The sequence below is a fragment of the Petromyzon marinus genome, chromosome 8 (genome assembly GCF_048934315.1).
Source record: "Petromyzon marinus isolate PM22_M1 ecotype Great Lakes invasive population chromosome 8, UKy_Petmar_22M1.pri1.0, whole genome shotgun sequence".
Lineage (NCBI taxonomy): Eukaryota > Metazoa > Chordata > Hyperoartia > Petromyzontiformes > Petromyzontidae > Petromyzon > Petromyzon marinus.
The window spans coordinates 6403248-6423211 of record NC_133674.1 but is presented as its reverse complement, the minus strand read 5'-3'; positions in this window follow the sequence as shown (position 1 = coordinate 6423211).

Sequence of the window (19964 nt, the reverse complement as noted above, 5' to 3'; positions counted from 1 at the left end):
TTTAAAATACTTTCTTTGTTTCAACTAATGAAGTTTTTGCATCAAATAAATTCATCATTGGCGTTGCCAACATCTCAGCGATGAAAAAAAACCCAGTGCTAAATGGATACCCCTCTTCTGCCAAGGTGATGATGTCAGATGGCATGCGCACGCCTCACGTCGAAAAATTCATTACATTTATTGTCACGTGAGAATGCAACGTCACCCAGCATTTGCTGTGGGGCACCACGGTTGCGAGATGTTAACTACCTCGCCTGGTATGCAGGAGGTCGTGGGTTCGATCCCGACCCTGAGAGCTGATTTATATTTGGAGTTGGCATGTTCTCCCTGTGGTCCCGTGGATTCTTTCTCTGGGTCCTCTGTTTTTTTTTTAACCGCCACATATAGAAACATGCGTCTAGAGTATTTGGCTGCTATAAGTTTGCAAGTGATAAGCCACTTCGTTGAGCTATAATGTGTGGCCACGTCCCTTCTGAAAAAGAGCTGTATAGCATGAAGAGCTGGTGTGACCAGCGTTATGCCTGGACGATTTCGTCTTCCCCAGTGCGGATATACGCACACATCACACTAGGTGCTTTTTTAAAGGTTGAGTCGCCCTAGAAGAGGCCAATAAACCATTTCAGGTAATCAACACTAATGTTCTGCACGGCCCTGAAATCGAACTCAGGTTACTGGGTTTTCAATTCAGCTCTAGCGCAACAACAACAACAACACGCACAAACACTTCTGCTCACCTTCATTTTTAGAGACAAATCTAAGGATGCTGGCCCGTAGGCTTGTGTATAAATTGAATAAAAATGGACCGCGACACCTCCTGAGGTGTGTCGGCACGATATCGGCACAACCGCTCCAACAAGTCCCGCACGCTTCGGGGCTGACACCTATCGCTTTCCCTCCGTGACAAACACAAAACGTGAGCGGAAAATAGATGACGCGAACACGTAACACACAACTTTGATTGAGATGGGGTTTTTTTCGTTGCTCGACAGCAAACTTGACATTTCCCAAAATTCCCCTCCACAATATCCTATCACCGTGACACCCGGTGGCATTACACGACAGCTGATAGGGCGATAAAAGAGTTCCTCGTCTCCACGAGGGCGCATGCCATTTCCCCCCAAACAAACCGTCCTTGGGAGGGAATAACGCCCAGAGAGATACGATGCAAAGATACCGGCGTCAAGGTGGAACGAAACACGACGTGGAAAGTCTGCGTCGGAACTTGGGAGGTTGGCTAAAAAACTCGACCCATTTTATTTTTCGAAGAGGACGCAAGGGAGACAGCCCATTTTCCTTCCATAATAGAGGTTTTTTTTGGGGGTTAGATTGCGTAAATATAATTGCGTCGTTAAAGCCGCCACCACCATCGTCTCAGTCAATTAGTAACGTTTGTCACGTAAACAAATGCCAACTCCTTTTTTTCCGACGCTGTTGGCGGTCGCTAAGCCTGCCCCGAGCACGTGTACTGGCGTACAACGCCCGTACCCTCTCATGTTGCCGTATCAGCCTGACATTTGGAGTCAAATAAAACATCGGGCGGCCTTTGACTGTTTTGCTGACAATCTGATCTGCGACCACACTTTGGAAAATGAAAGGACTGGCCTGAGCACGTCCATTATGGATACGCGTCTAAACGTTCGTTTGTTGTCTTTAAGATATATCTGGTGCATTTTTGTCATCAAGTAATTGACCTTATAACTAAACTTGTATGCTGCATCACACTATGAAGGGGTTAAGGACATTGGCTATGTAACGCACATTAAAAATAAATCATGTTGAGGGGGAATAAAATCTAAATAATTGAATAAACCTGTAAAGTCACGTAGGTAAAATAAACTAAACGAAAACAACTAAATTAAATCACGACGTTTCGGAGGCAACACAAGCTTCCGTCTTCAGGTGGAACAGTCACAGATATTTTGCTGTGACTGTTCCACCTGTTCTCATTAATTTTATTTTACCTACGTGACTTTACCGAAAAAAACCAAAGCGTATGAATCCTCGCAGTCACGAAAGCTTCAAATCTAGAATTAATAGATCTGCTATAACAAAGATGTTGGTACTTTAAATATATATTCGCATGATAAATACGTCACAGATTAATTAGCAGTGTGTTACATTTGACCAATTCAGGAAAACAAACGTTGTGCATGTCCATGTTGCATTGAACTTAAGCACAGTGGCACAGAGCGAGACAGATCTTATATGTTTCACTTGTCGTAATTATAGAGAGATCTAATGCACAGCGATGTCATTGAGTTTCAGTATTTTAATTTCGAATGCTAATTAAAATGCGCGCCATTCATTTCACAAATTCGTTCCGAATGTACACTTGAGATTTTTCGTGATCACACGTGCTTTATGACTGTAGCCCTGTATCAATTGCTGCAAGATCGTTCAGGCTAACATTAAAAAATGAGGCTATGCTTTTCTCGCCCGACATGAATCTTCCAATCCAAACACATAACTGCGTACACGCTGGATATTGGCAGCACATTTTGTAACGGAATATATATATATATCCTAATGAAGGGCCTACTTCTAAATCTTTTTTTTTAAACGTCGCTTTTATCTGACAAAATATCAGCAGCGACGTACGGACCAAGTCGGAGAATTTTTCAATACTGAATTAACAAAAAAAATAATGCTCGAAGCAAGAGCTGCCATTGATTGAAGAGAACGGAGAGAGAGAGAGAGATAGCCTCTGGCGTGTTATGGATGGACAGGACGCCACCGTTTGATAGACTTCTCCGTAGCGGCGGCGGCCGACTGTCTCCCAATTAATGGACCTTCCTCGCCAGCAGCCGCAAGTGCCTCGTGCAAAATGCTTTGCGCACGACGTTGTGTGGCAAACCGAGAGCGCGCTGAACACCTCCGCACACATCCCGGTGTGAGTTCACATCCCGGTTGAGGGTTGACTCGGCCGACTGGACTTTTGGTGAAAAAGAGCTTTGTAGCTCATCAGATTCCTCCAGCATGAATGCATATTCTGATTCTGATCGTGCTTACCAGGATGGTTTAAATCGGTATCAATCTCTGGCGTTGTCAACAGTGGTTGTCCAGTTGATAGATTCACTCTTGCCATAGCAATGTTGAATTTCCGCTATTGGCTCGGGGCTGTAAACGGGAGATGGGCAACACCACAATGCTCATTTGAACGATAAATAACTTTGCTTGTAAATGCTTTGCCGTGATGCGCCCTGTTTCACACAGGTTTCACGCCTGAGCAATATTTCTTCATTGCAGGCGTTGTTTTCTGACAGTCCTATCTTCGCATAGAAACAGGAAGATAGGCATTTGTGTGTGAATCGATGAAGTATGCGCACATGCATTTTAAATGCGGGATAAGATGAATCGTGGAATGATTTTGCATTTTTTATAGGGAAAGAGGGAAAGAAGGCGCATTTCTGTTCCGTCGCTTTGCATGGCACTTCTGAGGGAAGGCATTATTAATGAGAGGGTGACCGCCCTAGCCGTCTCTTATTAAAAACTCCGGTGCAATTATATCGACCAGGCCTCTTGGAAGTGAACACCAGCTTATCGCATTGTGCTCGCCTAAAGCGCGGACGGTATTCATGTGTCCAGGCTTTACTCCCCACCAGTCGAGGCCAGAAGCTCGCATTCAGGGCCGGGTTCTTAGTCGCTGGCTGGGCTCTGGCTTGGCCTCGAACACGGCCCACCTCAGGCGTGAGTCGCTCAGTTAAATCTGGGGCGCCACGGTGGCGAGATGTTAACTACCTCGCCTGGTGTACAGGAGGTCGTGGCTTCGAAGACGACCCTGACGCCTGCTGCTGTATATTTGTAGTTTGCATGTTCTCCCCGTGGTCGTGTGGATTTTTCTCCGGGTCCTCCGGGTTTTTACCCTCCACATTTAGAAACATGCGTTAAGAGTATTTGACTGCTATACATTTCCAAATTAAAAGCCACTTCGTTGAGCTATCATTTGCGGTCAGGTCGCTTCTAAAAAAAGAGCTATATAGCTCAGTGGGCCTTCCCTGGTAAAAGGAAATATATTTTTCAGTTTAGTTTCAATCTAAAGACGCATGAGCGGCCGTCTGCTCGGCTCAGCCTCATCTCGTGGAAATCCTGAGCGTGGCTGGGATCGTGCTGAGAGCGTGGCTCAAGTTAAGCGTGGCTCTGAGGCGGTTCACTTGAGCCAGAGCCAAGACTGTGACTAAGAATGCCGGTCTCGTATTTATTGCCTTGGCGAACCACCCCCCCCCCCCCCTCGCCTAATGCGGTCACTCCATGCGCAATCGACTGGGATTATTGGATCCAGGCAGCAAGCCAGCCAGGTGTGCAGTGTTGCCTGTAAGCTTGCCGTCTGATATTCAGCGATCTGTGCAAAGCTTCATAGAACCACAGTGGAAATGATTTCAGAATGTATGGTACTGTGTCTCAATAACTTTTTTTCTCGTCAGGAGGGTCCTACATTTGGATGTTTTGTCGCTTTCGTTCAGCATTGTTTTTGCGCGTATGAAAGGATTCAGCCTCACGCCGTGTTCAGCAAAGGCATCTTTATTAGATGACGTACAGGTGACGTCGCCGCTCATACAGCAGGTAACGCGCCACTCTTCGGCACGGCGCATCCAGAATTCCCCTTTCCTCTCTCTCACGCTCTCCCCTGTTATACCTCTGCTCCACGTTCCTTGCCAATCACAAATTACCCAGCGCTGTGTCTAAGATTATGATTAACTTGGCCAAGCATATTTGAATTCCCGATTTAATCCCTGCCCCGAGGGCTTTGCCCCAAATTGCGATTAGCTGGCCAGGTGCCACCAAGGTGACTCACCTGGAGAAAGTCACCGCGCATGAGGAGGTGAGTGACAACGGTGTGCTCATATAGGGGCTCGCTCTAGAGAGGGGGCACTCTCAAGCGTTCCCTCCAGAGGGGCTCTCTAGAGCGCCCTCTAGTTCAAGGCCCTTTCGCCAGCAGTGGCGCTAAGCCGATACATTTCAGGGCCGCACCTTTATCGTTTGTGTATCGTCCATTGGCGTGTCCGTGGTGAAAGAGTCCTGCAAAATAACCAACAAAAATGCACACCCCTGAAAAGTATTTACAAGCATAATAATAGTGATCTATTCTGCAAAAGCCCTGATCTCTGTTGCATGGAATATTTTATTTCAAATGGGCTCACGGTTTGTTAGGAGGAAATTGGATTGTGGGTTAAAATGTAGCTTGCAGAAATGCAATTTAAATGCACATAATGAACACTGTAATTGCTTTTTTTAACAAAAGTTCTGTACTTTAATAAACATGAACATCCCTTCGGTTCGCAGTTACTACTCTATGAAAAGTAATTACATTTGTATTAATGTTGCATAGTACCTCCAATATATTACAACATCACTTAAAAAAGCAACGTATCATTTAGCTTTAAATATAATGATGATATTGGCATCGTTAAGCAGGAAGGTTGGAAAGTAATAATGATGAATTTCCTATGCTATGCCAATTAGAATAACTCTAAGCCTTTATTATCGGTTGGAAGAAATAATCAGCATTGTACGATTCCACAGATAGGAACCGGTGGCCTTGTGCAGCCCAAGTAACGTGGTGCAGGGTTATTGTCAGAGTATAGCGGTGTCCCAGAATACACCTATAAATAAACATCGCCCTCCGCCTGTCGCAAACATAACACATGGCCCGCATTCAGGGTCTGCCACCCATTCTCCGGGGCCTTTATAAGTCCGCTGTGCTCGTGTACGTGGCCTGATCACAGGAACGGGACCCTGATATTTACTTATTTATCTGGTTTCTTATTTAATGATTTATCACTTTATTAATTGATGTACTGATCGATTTAACTGCCGTCCTTCGATACGCATATTTATTCATAAACAAAAAAAATATAAGAGCGTTTATGACTTATGCATTCACATCTGTTGATGTGCTATTACGTTATTTTTAGTTAACAGAAGGCTTTGGTAAATAAAAATGATTATTAAATCGTAAACACGATGCTCACGCACGTATTTGAGTTTCTCAAATAAACAAACAAATATCCCACAAGCAGACGAATCATTATTCAACGGACGATTCGCTGAAGATTCACACTGTGCAGACGCGTCTCAACTTCCTCAATCTCTTGCAGCAGTCTTGTTTGTGAACAATTACACAACTTTGGCCGTGCCCAGCAAGGGAGAGGGAGTGTCACTGATGAGCATTTAAATGATCACAACTCCCCAGGTGCACGTACGTATTTATGATTTGCAACGGACCGACAACAAACTGTCCCCCCCCCCACCATATGATCTGTGTGCAAGGCACAAACATATATCATGACTTGGCAGTGGTGTCAGGAAGACACTCTGAGATTGAGTGAACGTCTCGTCTTCCCTCTGTCTGTATCCTGTTGCGTTCCCTTTAGTGCGCACATTGTTTTTTTTTTGGCGATTGTCATTTGACACCAACAAAACAAGCGAGCAAACAAAATAAGGAGAGAAAAAAAAATGAATGTGCCAAGATGCAAATTGCAGTTGGTGTCAAAAAAAGTTGGATCCAAACGGTGCGTAATTTAATATTCTCTGATTTAATTGTTCCACTTGCCACAGGCCGTGTGGGAAAAAAATGATGAGCGTGTGATGATTATCTCCACGTATTTCGCCCTCCCCTCCCACCCTCGCCCCCCCCCCACAGTCACATAATGGCTGTGGTTAGTATGTATATTACAATTGTCTGCAAAAGAAAATAATTTCAGCGTTAACCTTTGCGCGAGAGGCGCTTTTACATGAATTGTGGAATTGTGGTAAATTACAATTCGGCCCATGATGTGCAACGTTGACGACAGGCACCGATGGCACTGTGCGTTGTGCAAAATAAAAAGAGCCGATGTGAAGATCTACCTATCAACGCCGCCACATAATACGGTGTTCGCAATTTAATTGTGGAGAAAATATTGTTTTCATTTACGCGTTTTCTGAAAGAAGTACACGGTAATGCCTGAACGCATTTTTTGAAGCTGAATGCGTATGCATCTTAAATGTCCTTACTTTCGGCTGTTGCATGCATATCGTTTTTTGAGCGTTCGAGATTGTATCGTCTCTCTTATTGTAACTGTCAAAAGCCCATTGTTCCGTTTTGTAATTTAATTTAATTACGCTGCAGGTACACCACTCTCTGCTACGCACAAAGCGCAAGCCACTACTGGGGCATATGCAGTGCAGCGTCTGATGCTACATTACCCATTATATTCAAACCAAGTATCCCAGGGCCTGCCTCTTAAGCAATTTTGGTCGTGGTTGCATGGATGGCCATTGCAGCCATGTGCTACCTTTCTATTCTCAGCCGTAAAAAAACATAAATAATGTCAGACTTAATCATTTCGGCGGGGGGGAGGGGGGGGTGTGAGTGGAGCCAGGGAATGCGCAAATATACCTCGTTCATCATGCACGATGGGTCCCCTTTGTTGGGCACTCCTTTTGTGATGTGTGTAGGCGCGCATGTGTGCATCCGGCTAAAACAACCCCCACCTCACCGATGGTGGAAGCGCTGCGGTAGCTGTGAGCAATGCCATTGGGGGAAGGCTGAGTCCAATCGGCCGTTTCCCCTCACCGCGCTTGTAGCCCCCACGGTGGCCAACGGGGGGCTCTGTTCGGGTGCGAGGGGCTGGTGACCCCTGCACCTTCAATTAAAATGAACACGAAACCTTGCAATAAATATAACAGTAAGCTTGTGCCGAAGTCTCCGTGGTGACAGGCGTCTATGACGTCTTCTGGCCAAACCCCTTCTGGTGGAGCCAGGAGACTGAACATGCACACTCGGGGCTCCTCCAGAAACGGCGAAATGCCACTGCAAGCGGCCAAATGGAATGTTCAAACGTTCACTGCGGAGGAGAGGCTGCCACTCTTCTGTTGGGAGCTGGACTGGTACCACCTGGATCTCTGTGGCATTCAGGAGGTCCGGTGAACTGTTTCTGGCTCCAGTCATTATTGGGGGTGGACAGTCATCTATTCGCGGCAGGAAACTAACAGCAGGGAGCGGCTCTTCTTCTGAACAAAAAAATGAAAGTGGCGTGGGAGCGTGGCAGTGAGGTGTAGGAAGTTGGAAGTCCCAGGCTGCTGTGAGCTTGCCTTCAAAGGGAGGTAAGGAATAGTGGAGGTGGCTTATGCCCCCACTGAAGATGAACATCAGTAAAGGGATCCAGGCAATGCAGATGAGGCAGATGCCTTCGATGACCTCCTGTCACAGGTGCTAGGTAAAGTGGCCCCGAGGGATAGAGTCATCCTATTGGTTGACTTTACCTAAGTGGGTCATGACCCAAGCACCTGTGCTGGAGTGATTGCAAGGCATGGGCCACATCAGCTTAATAACAACGGCAGGAACCTGCAAGACTTCTGTGCAGCCCATGTGCTTGTAATAACCAACACGCTATTCCGGCATCAGTGCATCCACACATCATGTATGCACGCTGGATCCAAGTAAGAACATCTGCTGGACTATACAGTGATGGAACAGTGAATGTGGGCCCATGTCCTTGACACCAGGAACTACCATGGAACTGATGAGCCCACTGATCATCGGCTTGTTATCTGTAAAATGCACCGACCATGCTTCCACTTTTGTGGTGCGTGAACACCTAGGACCCCATTCAAACCCACAGTGGTCTGGTCTCAGCTAGCTGTTGAAAGCTGCAAGCGCAAAATTCATCATCGCTTGCAGCTGATGCCGAGGGTCAATTCGGTGAGGTTCAGGATTGTGGCTCATGCAGCTACAATGGCTGCATGGGGTACGTGGTCTAGACCTCCCCATAAATCCTGGCTGACAGAGGAGGTGTTCCAGATAGCTGAGAGAAAGCCACAGGCTCAATCCCACCATCTATAGCATCCCACGTTGGAGAATTAGAAGGCTTACCGCACCCTTTGATTGGAGATTCAGAGAGCCATGCGGCACTGCAAGGATGAGTGATGGTCATGGGTTTCGGGGGAGATGGAATATCCCTCAGTAGTACACTATCACAAACCACTCTTTAATTCCATCAAAAAAATAACTCGCAGGAGCACACATATTTCCATCCAAAGGAGAAATAACAGTGTTCTTATCTCTGATCCCCAGAAACAGGTCTGTAAGTTTTCTGGGAATTTCTGTAAAGTCTTGGCGAAGGTGAAATTCCTCAGCAAGGTTGGGATGGCCCTACTGCGGCTGTAGTGCTTCAAATATTGAAAGAAGTAGTAACCCCCTGTGATTGGCTAACTGAAGTGCCATCTGTTGAGGAAGTACGGAAGGCAATTCAGTCTGAGACTAGGAAAAGTGCCAGGCAGAGATGATCTCCCAAGCAAACTGCTGAGGGAGGGTGGCGTTTGTGTGCAGACTGCCCCATTATGACATCATTACAACAGTCTGGACAACTGGACGGGTTCCACAGGATTGGAAGAATGCCCTGGTGGTCTCCCACTTTAGTAAGGGGGGGGCACACAAATTGGATCAACTACAGGGGTGTCTCCCTCCTTAGGGTGCCAGGAAAGGTCCTGGCAAGGTTCATTCAATATCGCCTTGCCAGGCACGATGAGGAGAGGCTTGCGGAGCCCCAATGTGGTTTCAGGCTAGGGCGGTCCAGTACATACGCCATATTCTCTGTCTGTCTGCTACAGCAGATATATAGGGAATTCCAATAGGACCTACATCTCTGCTTTACTGACCTGGCCTAGGCCTATGATACCATCAACAGGCCAAGGCTTTGGGTTGTTCTTTGTACTTTCGGAGTCCCCAACTCTCTGCTCACACTCATTAAGGACATTCATAATGGTGGGCAGGCCGGGGTAAAGCTACATGGCTGGGAGAGAGCCATTCCCTGTTCACCTTGGGGTGCGACAGGGATGCCCACATTGTTCGAGAAGCTTGCCTTGGCTGTACCAGAGGAATTTCCATCTAATATGGATACAATGGGAGGCTGATCAATGCCCGGGTGTGGTCGAGGGATGACTCCCTATTGATCAACCATATTACATGTATGCTGATGATCTGGTGATTGCTTCTCACTCAGAGAATAACTTGGAGGCGCTGCTGCTGAAACAGGAGCATGCAACTAAGAGTGGGGCCTTACCATCAGCCCCACCAAAACTAAGCACTTGCTGGGTATTTTATGTCATCCAACACTCCACCCCCTCAACTCTCCATTGGTGATGGGGTAGTTGTGTTGAAAGTATAAATGTTTTCATATTTGGGAAGTGTGTTTATGATCAGCTCCGATTCGACTCAATCAGACGGGCGGCATTTTATTTTCATCGGCTGCATAATGCTGTGTGGAAGCTACCTGGTCTGTCACTCCACACGAAGCTCCTGGTCTTTTGGGCCACAGTCATGCTCTGCCTTCTCTCTGCTTGCGAAACGTGAAACCCCCTAATTGAACATCTACGCCGGTTAGAAACATTTAGGCTGGCCTGCCTACGATCGATCCTGGGTTTAACCAGGCTGGATTGTGTGAGGAGCTCACAAATCCTTAAAAGTCCCATCGGTGAGCTCATCAGGCAAGTCGGCGTTGGCTGGGTCATGTATCCTGCATGCCCAGCATCCACATGGCCAAACAGCTTTTGCTTGGCCAGATAGAGGGGGGGGGGGGGGATAAATGGGCACAGGCTGGAGAAAAGATGGAATGATGTGGTACAGGAGTTAATGCAGCTGAGTGGACTTGCCAATGAATGGTACCTGTGGTGTCAAGGTTGGCCTCTGTGGGGGAGGGTCATGAAGGACGCTACTGGGCAGTTTGGCGTCAGGTAGCTAAAACATCGCAAGTTGGTACAGAATTGGGCACAGGTGGTGCATCTGCCAGTCATCTCAGTCACTCAACCCATGGCACCTGGGTTTGTCCCGTGACCTCCTGCCAGCAAGCCTTCGGCACTGCACGTGGCCTAAAGTGGACTTAACTTGGCAGGAGTGCTGTGTTGATGACACTGCCACTTGGTGTTGAATGGTGGTTGATGTTGTCACACATAATACACATACAAAAAACAAATATCTCCCATATAGCCCTAACAGGCTGTTCGGGCAAGTGCTGTTAGCGAGCACCTATGAAGGGCGACACGACACACGAGGGGGTGGGTGGCCAACACCACGCCCGGCCGCCTTTGCCTCCCCAGTGGTGATGTTTACACACCGCACCAGGTACTCATTTGAGGGTGAGTCGACCTAGAGGCGGTGGTCTAGGACCAGTTCACATAATCATCACTGGTATTGGCCGTGAGAGGGAATCCAACTTGGGTGGCCGGGTTTGTAGCGCAGTGCGCCAACTGCTACGCCACCGCTCCCCACGTAATATACACATACAAAGACAAAGATCCCCCATATAGCCTTAACAGACTGTAGGGGCAAGTGCTGTTAGCGAGCACCTATGAAGGCCGGAACGGTACACGAAGGGGTGGGTGGCCAACACCACGCCCGACCGCCTTTGTCTCCCTAGTGGCAATGTTTACACACCGCACCAGGTACTCATTTGAGGCTGAGTCGACCTAGGGGAGGCCCGGAACCGGTTCAGATAATCGTCACTGGTGTTGGCCGTGAGCGGGAATCGAACCTGGGTCGCCAGGTTCATAGCGCAGCGCGCTAACCGCTACACTATCGCTCCCCACAATATATACACATACACACGCTTACACACACACACGTGTTTGTGCCGGCTCCTGTTGGTCTGTGGCAAAGCGAGGTCCCTTGCTACTGGCAACAACAGAGCACATGCCACACACTGATTCATTCCTTTATTATTTGTTCGGTAGCAGGGCATTTATTTATTCATTTATTCCCACGAGTTTAGCAAAAGTCGCAATATTAGCTTTGGAAACTCATTAAATAGGAAGGGTAATTTTATGCCAGGCTGATAACGATGACAGCGGAAAAGGTCAAAGTCATTGCCGGGGAATCACAGATAAATTGGTCTGTCCGCACTGCACCTTCATTATCCGCGACGTTCATAACACGAATTTATTTCTGTGTCTTTCTTTATCCCCGTGTAAGATCATCCTGCCATCCCCATGAGATGACTTCCATTTGTGCGCAATGATAATAATAATATCGCGCTCGCGTATCTGGCGTGGCTCGTGTTCCATTTGAAAGGAAACGTCGTTGTCCGTGTGTTGAGAGTGAAGAGGAGCGTCGTGCAGTGATGGCTTCATCGCTTAACTTCCGTGGCGAGGGGGGCGATTAAAGACTTTGTTGTTTCACTAATAGCAGGGAGGTGAGTAACACAGTCCAACAACAGAGACAACACTCCTAAAGACCCCACGGCTCGGAATCGGATTTCAATTGCGGTTAAATGCTATCACTCCATCTCGGCGTCTGGTGGTGTACGCGCAAAGACAAAAAGACAAAGATCCCCCGTACAGCCTTATAAAAGACTGTTGGGACAAGTGCTGTTAACGAGTAGCACCTATGAAGGCCGGCACGGCTCACGAGGGGGTGGGTGGCCAACACCTCACCCGGTCGCCTTTGATCCCCTGAGTTGCGACGTTTTTGTTACGAAACGTACTAGGTACTCATTTGAGACTGAGTCGACTTAGAGGAGGCCCAGGACCGGTTCAGATAATCGTCACTGGTGTTGGTAGCCGTGAGCGGGAATCGAACTGGGCTTGCCGGGTTGGTAGCGCAGCGCACTAACCGCTGCACTACCGCTCCCCACGACCACACATACGCAGATGGACTGACATGCAGGCGTCCAACAGAGTGGTCACTTTTTCGTTTTATAAATGCATGAAATGCCCTGGCATATTTTGTAGGAAAGTGTGACCGTCCATGATTTGCTATTCATACATCAAGGAGGCGGGCGGGGGGTGTGAGTATTCATTACCCTGGAACCGACTGGCACAATGCTCAGCGCACGATCGTGATATAGTGTCCCGGCCTCGTCGGCAATTGAGCCCGAGGTGCATCGTTAGTTGTCAACTGCTTTGTCGTTGTACATGCCGCTTAACAAGCGATCGCATATGTCGCGGGCTAGAATGGCGTATGGGGTGAGCGGCAAAGGCACCGAGAGAGAGAGAGGGGGGGGGGGGGCTTGTTGCAGCCACTGCGCTCAAACAATGCATCACCGGCCAATAATGCAAATGACCATGCAGCAGCGGCAGCGCCAAGCCTCGGAACAACTCAATTTACTGGGCGATGTGAGAAATGATTATCACTTTCTCCAAGGGAAAGCATCCTGTTGTGTGCGCTTGTGTGTGATGAGTCTATGTGTGTGTGATGGGGCTGTGTGTGTGTGTGATGGGGCTGTGTGTGTGTGTGCGTGATCGCGTTGAGCAGCGATAGTGTAGCGGTCAGCGCGCTGCGATATGAACACGGCCACCCGGGCGATTATCTGAACCGGTCCTGGGTCTTCCCTACGTCGACTCAGCCTCAAATGAGTACCTGGTGCGGTGTGTAAACATCGCCACTGGGGAGACAAAGGCGGTCGGGCGTGGTGCTGGCCACCTACGCCCTCGTGTGCCGTGGCGGCCTTCATAGGTGCTCGCTAACAGCACTTGCCCCTACAGTCTGTTACAGGCTACACGGAGGTCTATGCTTTGTGTGCGTCATCTGGCTGTGTGGCTATGCGGCTGTGCGGCTGTTTGTGTGTGGTGGGTCTACATGTGCGTGCTGTGGTACTGTGTGTGTGAGAATTGTCTATGTGTGCTTGTGATGGGTCTGTGTGTGTGTGTGATGCGTTTCTGTGTGCGTGATATGGGTATGTATATGCTTTGGGTTTTGGGTGTTAAGTTTGTGTGTGCATGTGTGTGTGTGCATATTCCATGCATGTGTAGTGGAGGGCGGTATGGCGGGGAGGATGCCGTGATACACTCACTCATCATACACTGACTCACTCACACATCATACACTCACTCACACATCATACACTCACTCACACAACCACTGACTCACACATCATACACTGACTCACTCACACATCATACACTCACTCACACAACCACTGACTCACACATCATACACTGACTCACTCACACATCATACACTCACTCACACATCATACACTCACTCACACAACCACTGACTCACACATCATACACTGACTCACTCACACATCATACACTCACTCACACAACCACTGACTCACACATCATACACTGACTCACTCACACATCATACACTCACTCACACATCATACACTCACTCACACAACCACTGACTCACACATCATACACTGACTCACTCACACATCATACACTCACTCACACATCATACACTCACTCACACAACCACTGACTCACACATCATACACTGACTCACTCACACATCATACACTCACTCACACAACCACTGACTCACACATCTTACACTGACTCACTCACACATCATACACTCACTCACACATCATACACTCACTCACACAACCACTGACTCACACATCAAAGACAAAACAAAGATCCCCCATATAGCCTTAACAGACTGTAGGGGCAAGTGCTGTTAGCGAGCACCTATGAAGGCCGGAACGGTACACGAGGGGGTGGGTGGCCAGCACCACGCCCGACCGCCTTTGTCTCCCTAGTGGCAATGTTTACACACCGCACCAGGTACTCATTTGAGGCTGAGTCGACCTAGGGGAGGCCCGGGACCGGTTCAGATAATCGTCACTGGTGTTGGCCGTGAGCGGGAATCGAACCCGGGTCGCCAGGTTCATAGCGCAGCGCGCTAACCGCTACACTATCGCTCCCCACTCACACATCATACACTGACTCACTCACACATCATACACTCACTCACACTACCACTGACTCACACATCATACAGTGACGCACTTATCATACGCTGACTCACACATCATACACTCACTACCATTCACTCACTCACACATCATACACGGGGAGTGTCATACTGACAGATATGGCTGCAAGTTTGTTCGTACATGTTATGTATATCGTTTATTGTTAAATTTGAATCAAAGTTCCAATGATTACTGTTGTTACATTGTATTTTCGAGCTTTATTTTGGTGATTTCCAAAACATATGGTTAAGCCATGTTTCTTGCGGAAGTGCGGAGTTGGCCTGATAACTTCAATCTAAATTGTCTTACGGTTGTTATTGTTTGTCTTGCATCACACTGGGATTTTTGCACACAGCGTTGTAATACGGTGTTATTTTTTTTTCTGGAAGACTTTGCTGATTTATCCCAGGATGTTTCTGTTGCGCGTCGTCGCTTTAAGATGTTTCTCTGTTCATATTTTTGTTTGTTGCGATTGCACCCGAGTCAAGAGCCGCGTGGCTCACAGGGCTATACCTAATAAATGAATCTTGAAACTAGTGATGGTAGCATCACTACCTCGGGAGGTCACGAGGGTGGTGTGAGGTCGTGGCACTCTCTGTGACCCCGGCTGGACACGTGACTGGACCCCGGTGGGGGCCGGGGGCCTAGGGGGCACCTCGGGGGGCACGTGGGCGGCAGGGGGGGTGGGGGGGGGCTTCGAGAGGGTTCTCGGAGGGAGGCGTGGCCGGGGCGGGGCCCGGGCACGCCGAGGCCCATATAAACAGCCTCCTCACGAGGTTCGAGGCTGCTGCCCGTATCAAGAGTGAAGATGCATCGTGAAGACGCCAAGAAGAGATCCATGTGTAGGTCCCAGCCGGAGGACTCTAGGATAGCGGTAGACGTGTGAGTAAGTCCCGCCAAGACAGGAGGCTGTACCTCCCTAGAGTATCTGAGAAGTGTGTGTTAGCTAGAGTAAGTCGGTGGTCACCACCCTATGCGCAATGTAAGAGTTAACTGTTGTGTTCATTAATAAAATAAGTGTTGCCTCCCAAGAAGTTGTGTGCACCTAATTCGAATCCGCTACACATGTTTTCCAATTGGCATGCTACTCTTTGAGTAATTGAATTAAAGAGTGATACATGTGCAAATAATAAAGAAAATTAAACAATTCATAAACATTAAAACCCCAAACCATCTGCAAGCATTTATTTACGTCCGACAGTTAAACAAGTCAACTCTGATGTCCGTACACAAATGATCATTTTAATTGCCTTACAGGCATAAACTCTCCGAGGATACTTGTACCAGCTGTCTGGAGTCTCAAATATAAATGCGCCGCAGTATGCATTAGCCCTGTCACATGCCAAGCGTGCTTTTTAGCTGTTTATGTGGTTTACGTTTGGTTTTCTCGATCAGTGAGTGACTGGGCAGCCGAGATAGCCCAAGGCAGTGAGGGTTATTTTTAAAATATATATTGTTGTTGTTGCTGCTGCAGCTTATTTACTTTGAGCACGATCCGTGAAGTATCCTCCAAATCAATAAAATCATGGCCATCCTCTAGGAGTCATGTGAATGTGCTGTGATTTATATCCACGGGACACGGGCCACTTAAAGATAAGGGCCACACAACAAATCCTAAGATTCTAATGAGAGTGTAGCCGCTGTTTTTTTTTACCCTCCTTATTCCATGAATCATTTTTCCTTTGCCACGCCTGGGTTTGCATCGCGTACACACTTTCCCCACCTCTCCCACTTGATAACCCCGCGTGATAAGATTTAAATTCCATGGTTAATTATTATTAACCCATTTACATGAAACGTAACTCCGTAAACAAACCCCACCCCCCCTCCCCCCCCACAAAAAAAAACTGAATATTAAAATGCACGGTCAGCCACATCGGTACGCAAAAATGCCACCGACAACATTTGAAACGAAGCGAGCGTTATTCGCGCTCACGTAGCGGCTCGCAAAGAGCCCGGGGGCCGTGCTCAGGAGCCGCTCCGTGAATCACTCCGCTACGAGGGCTCTCGCCGTGGCTGCCCGCGGCGTCTGTTGTCGCTTTCTCTCGCTCTCTCTGCTCTTCTCTTCTCCCCGAGGAGTATGGATCCCCGGATTTCCTGGATTTTAATGAACTTCGCATGCAGCAGCGAGGGATTAAGTCGTGATGGACAATGAAGAGGACTCTTGCGTAACCCGAAGCGTCGGCGGCGCCCTAATGCCGCGCAGTTTAGCGGAATTTCCAGACTTGCTGGCGGCTTGTTGATGAATGCGTACGAGACGAAAATCTCGGCAGGCTGTGTTTTAAGCTAATGTTGGAAATCCTCTTTTGCATTCCGATGCTTGCCAGGAAATTAAATTATTGAGTAAGCTTCTCAAAAATGCAACTTAAAAAATATATCTCTCGTCGTAGATAAGACTCATACCCCTTAGGAGGAATAATTCTACTCGTTCTGTTGATCCCTCTGCACCTCCTATTAGTGTGGTCGGCTACGTACGGTGAGAAGGCTCGCGTACATTCGTGGTGTAAAATATGTTTGTAAGCAGGCATTGGGAACAGCGACAATGATTCTCGTGGAGCTAAATGTCGTCAGTGAACATTTAAAATGTCTTCTACAGGTCCTGGAAGATGGGAATAGATTATAAACCAACTGATCAGTGCTCTGCTTCAGGATCTTTGTCTGTTACAATTTGCATGTTTTGTATGTGTAAGATGTGCGTGTTTGAGCTGCCGCTCTCACTCTGGCCCCTCCCCCCCTCCAACCGTATTTCCTATTTAAGCTTCTGTTCATCCCTCCGCCCCCCCCCCCTCTCTCTGCCTCCCTGTCTGTCTTTCCTCCCTCCTTACCTCTTGGTGGACTTGTATATGTATTTCTACTTACCGTGTACCTCGTATCTTTCATTCTATCTATGTTGGTATGTGCAATCCAAAGGTTGAACACGAAATTTAACACTCTTCTGAAATTCATGGTCCGCCAGGAAGTGTCTAACTGTGTTGTTGGCCTGACTGGATGTGCTTCACATAATGTTTTTTCAGGTTTGTTGAATTCTCGTCTCTCATCTTTTTGTTGTATTTACCTCCGTGATTTGTTCTTGACACCTGATGAAGATCGCTTGCGTTGTGATCGAAACGTCGTGATTGCTTTTTGTTTTAATATCATTTTATTGTATTTCTACATACGTGACTTTACCGAAAAAAACAATGAGTGACATTTAACCAGGTAATGTAACTCAGAGAGTCGGAAATAACTGCTAACATCGGCAGGTAGGATGAAAACATCACAGCCAGTTATGACTTAAACTGGTTAATAGCGTCCTTCCAATGATTGCTCAGTTTGTACCCATAGATTGTTTTCAACTGATGACGATTGCTTGTGTTGCGATCGAAACGTCGTGATATTTTTTTTATTTTTTTCTCTCTACGTGGCTTTACCGAAAGACCCAAAGCATATGAATTCCTGCAGTCACGAAAGCTTTAGGTCAAGATCACTTTAAATGTTTTAAGAGGACACAAAGCGCACAGAACCACAAGTGCTACAACATATTCTTAGCAGTGGCAAGCATACTTAATTAAATGGGGATTTATGGAAATTGTCATTTATATTTGGAATTATAAAAAGATGCAAGACAGGAATCATTTCAGGTGAGCCTTTATTGGATTAGGCTCCTTGATGCATTGTACCAATTGCTCCAACTCTATTTAACACTTTTAATTGAAAGGAAAGGAGTGTGTATAACATTGACAAGCAGACACGCGTGTGTTTAATTAAATCGTTAATTTATACAATAACAATCTGTCTTTAGAGAAAACCGGTCTTAGTAAATGAGTGCAATTTATTGTGGACTCATTTTTTGTTCATTTTAATATATAAATAGAAGAACAAATATGAAGAAAAGTGATGACATGAAAAGGCTGGAGTGCGTTTTGAAACCTGTGCTTGGTAATGAAAAGCAGCTTATGAAGTGCCTGGAGGAATTGTTTTTTATTTTATATAATAGCAAATTCCAGCTTAGAACACAGTCAACATTGACAAAGAGGATGGAAATGAAACAAGAGCTGAAAGTGTGCACAACAGCATGGAGAGTTACATGCTGAGAATGACACTGTAAGAGGAACAAGAGGAGCACATGGATCAGGGAACAGAGTGAAATCAGAGATGTGTAAACTTCTAAGACAGTATGTGGACTCGGGTAGCGTATATCGCAAGCAGAGATGATGGCCAATGAACGAGACCGGCGATGGAATGGCAGCCGACGGAGGGAAACGCATCCGAGGATGACTTCTTTGGAGATAACGCGATGAGGTTTGATCACGCGCAGGAGTGTGATGGATTGTGGCATCGCAGGATTGTGAGAAATGATAATGGTAATTACCATGATGTCAGTGAATATCTGGAAGGGCCTGGTTAAAACAAATTTGGGCTAATTTGTGGGATTGTTTTTACGTGGTGCTTTGACCGTCAAAACCTGACACCGGGCACAGGATTCCCACGGACGCGGTGGGCAATAAAAACAAGACTTAGACACCATCACTGCTTAAGAAAATGAATCAACTGTGGAAATTAACCGGACAAATACGACGCGACAGGTTTCTGATTTCCCCCGTGCAGTCTCTTAGTCTGCATTCTCCTGTCTTGAAGGCTGTCGCGAGTACTTTTTTCAAGTTCTGGAGCCAGTATAAGGGTCTGCCATAAACTGGTTTTACTGGGACTCCAATCTGCTAATATGGCTGTAAAAACGGATGGGTATTTTACGACCAGTGACATTACAATTAATCCGCCGAGTTAAATAAAAAAAAGCCATTAGGTAAAGTACTTCACGGCAATTTGTTTCATTTAACAAAAGCACTGCTTTACATTGAATGCAAGCTGGAAATGTCGTGAATACAATTCCAGGCGCCGTAGGCCCCCCTCCTGAGAGAAAGGGGAAAACTCCAAATACTATAAACCCTAAGCTGGTGGATGCAAGGGTTGCCTTGTTGTGGAATGAGATTATGCAGCACTTTGGACGATTCGCTATCATGCAAACAAATTACAGTTTTTCCTACTTCCATCTAAACGCAGCTGCCACGTGTACGATAGCTCACGTGCTACACCTGCAATCTGCAGGCGCCGTTTCGATACCGTCTATTCAGCGTGGCAGTTGAAGCAATTGGGGCAAGCATTCTCAAATCCCCCTACTCACCACCTCTGTCCCAGCCGACGGTATGTATGTACGTGAGTATGCCGAACTTATTTCACACTGCACGTTAGCCAACCGCGCTAATCAGGGTAATGAAATGGGTGCCCCGCGGTTAGTCGATC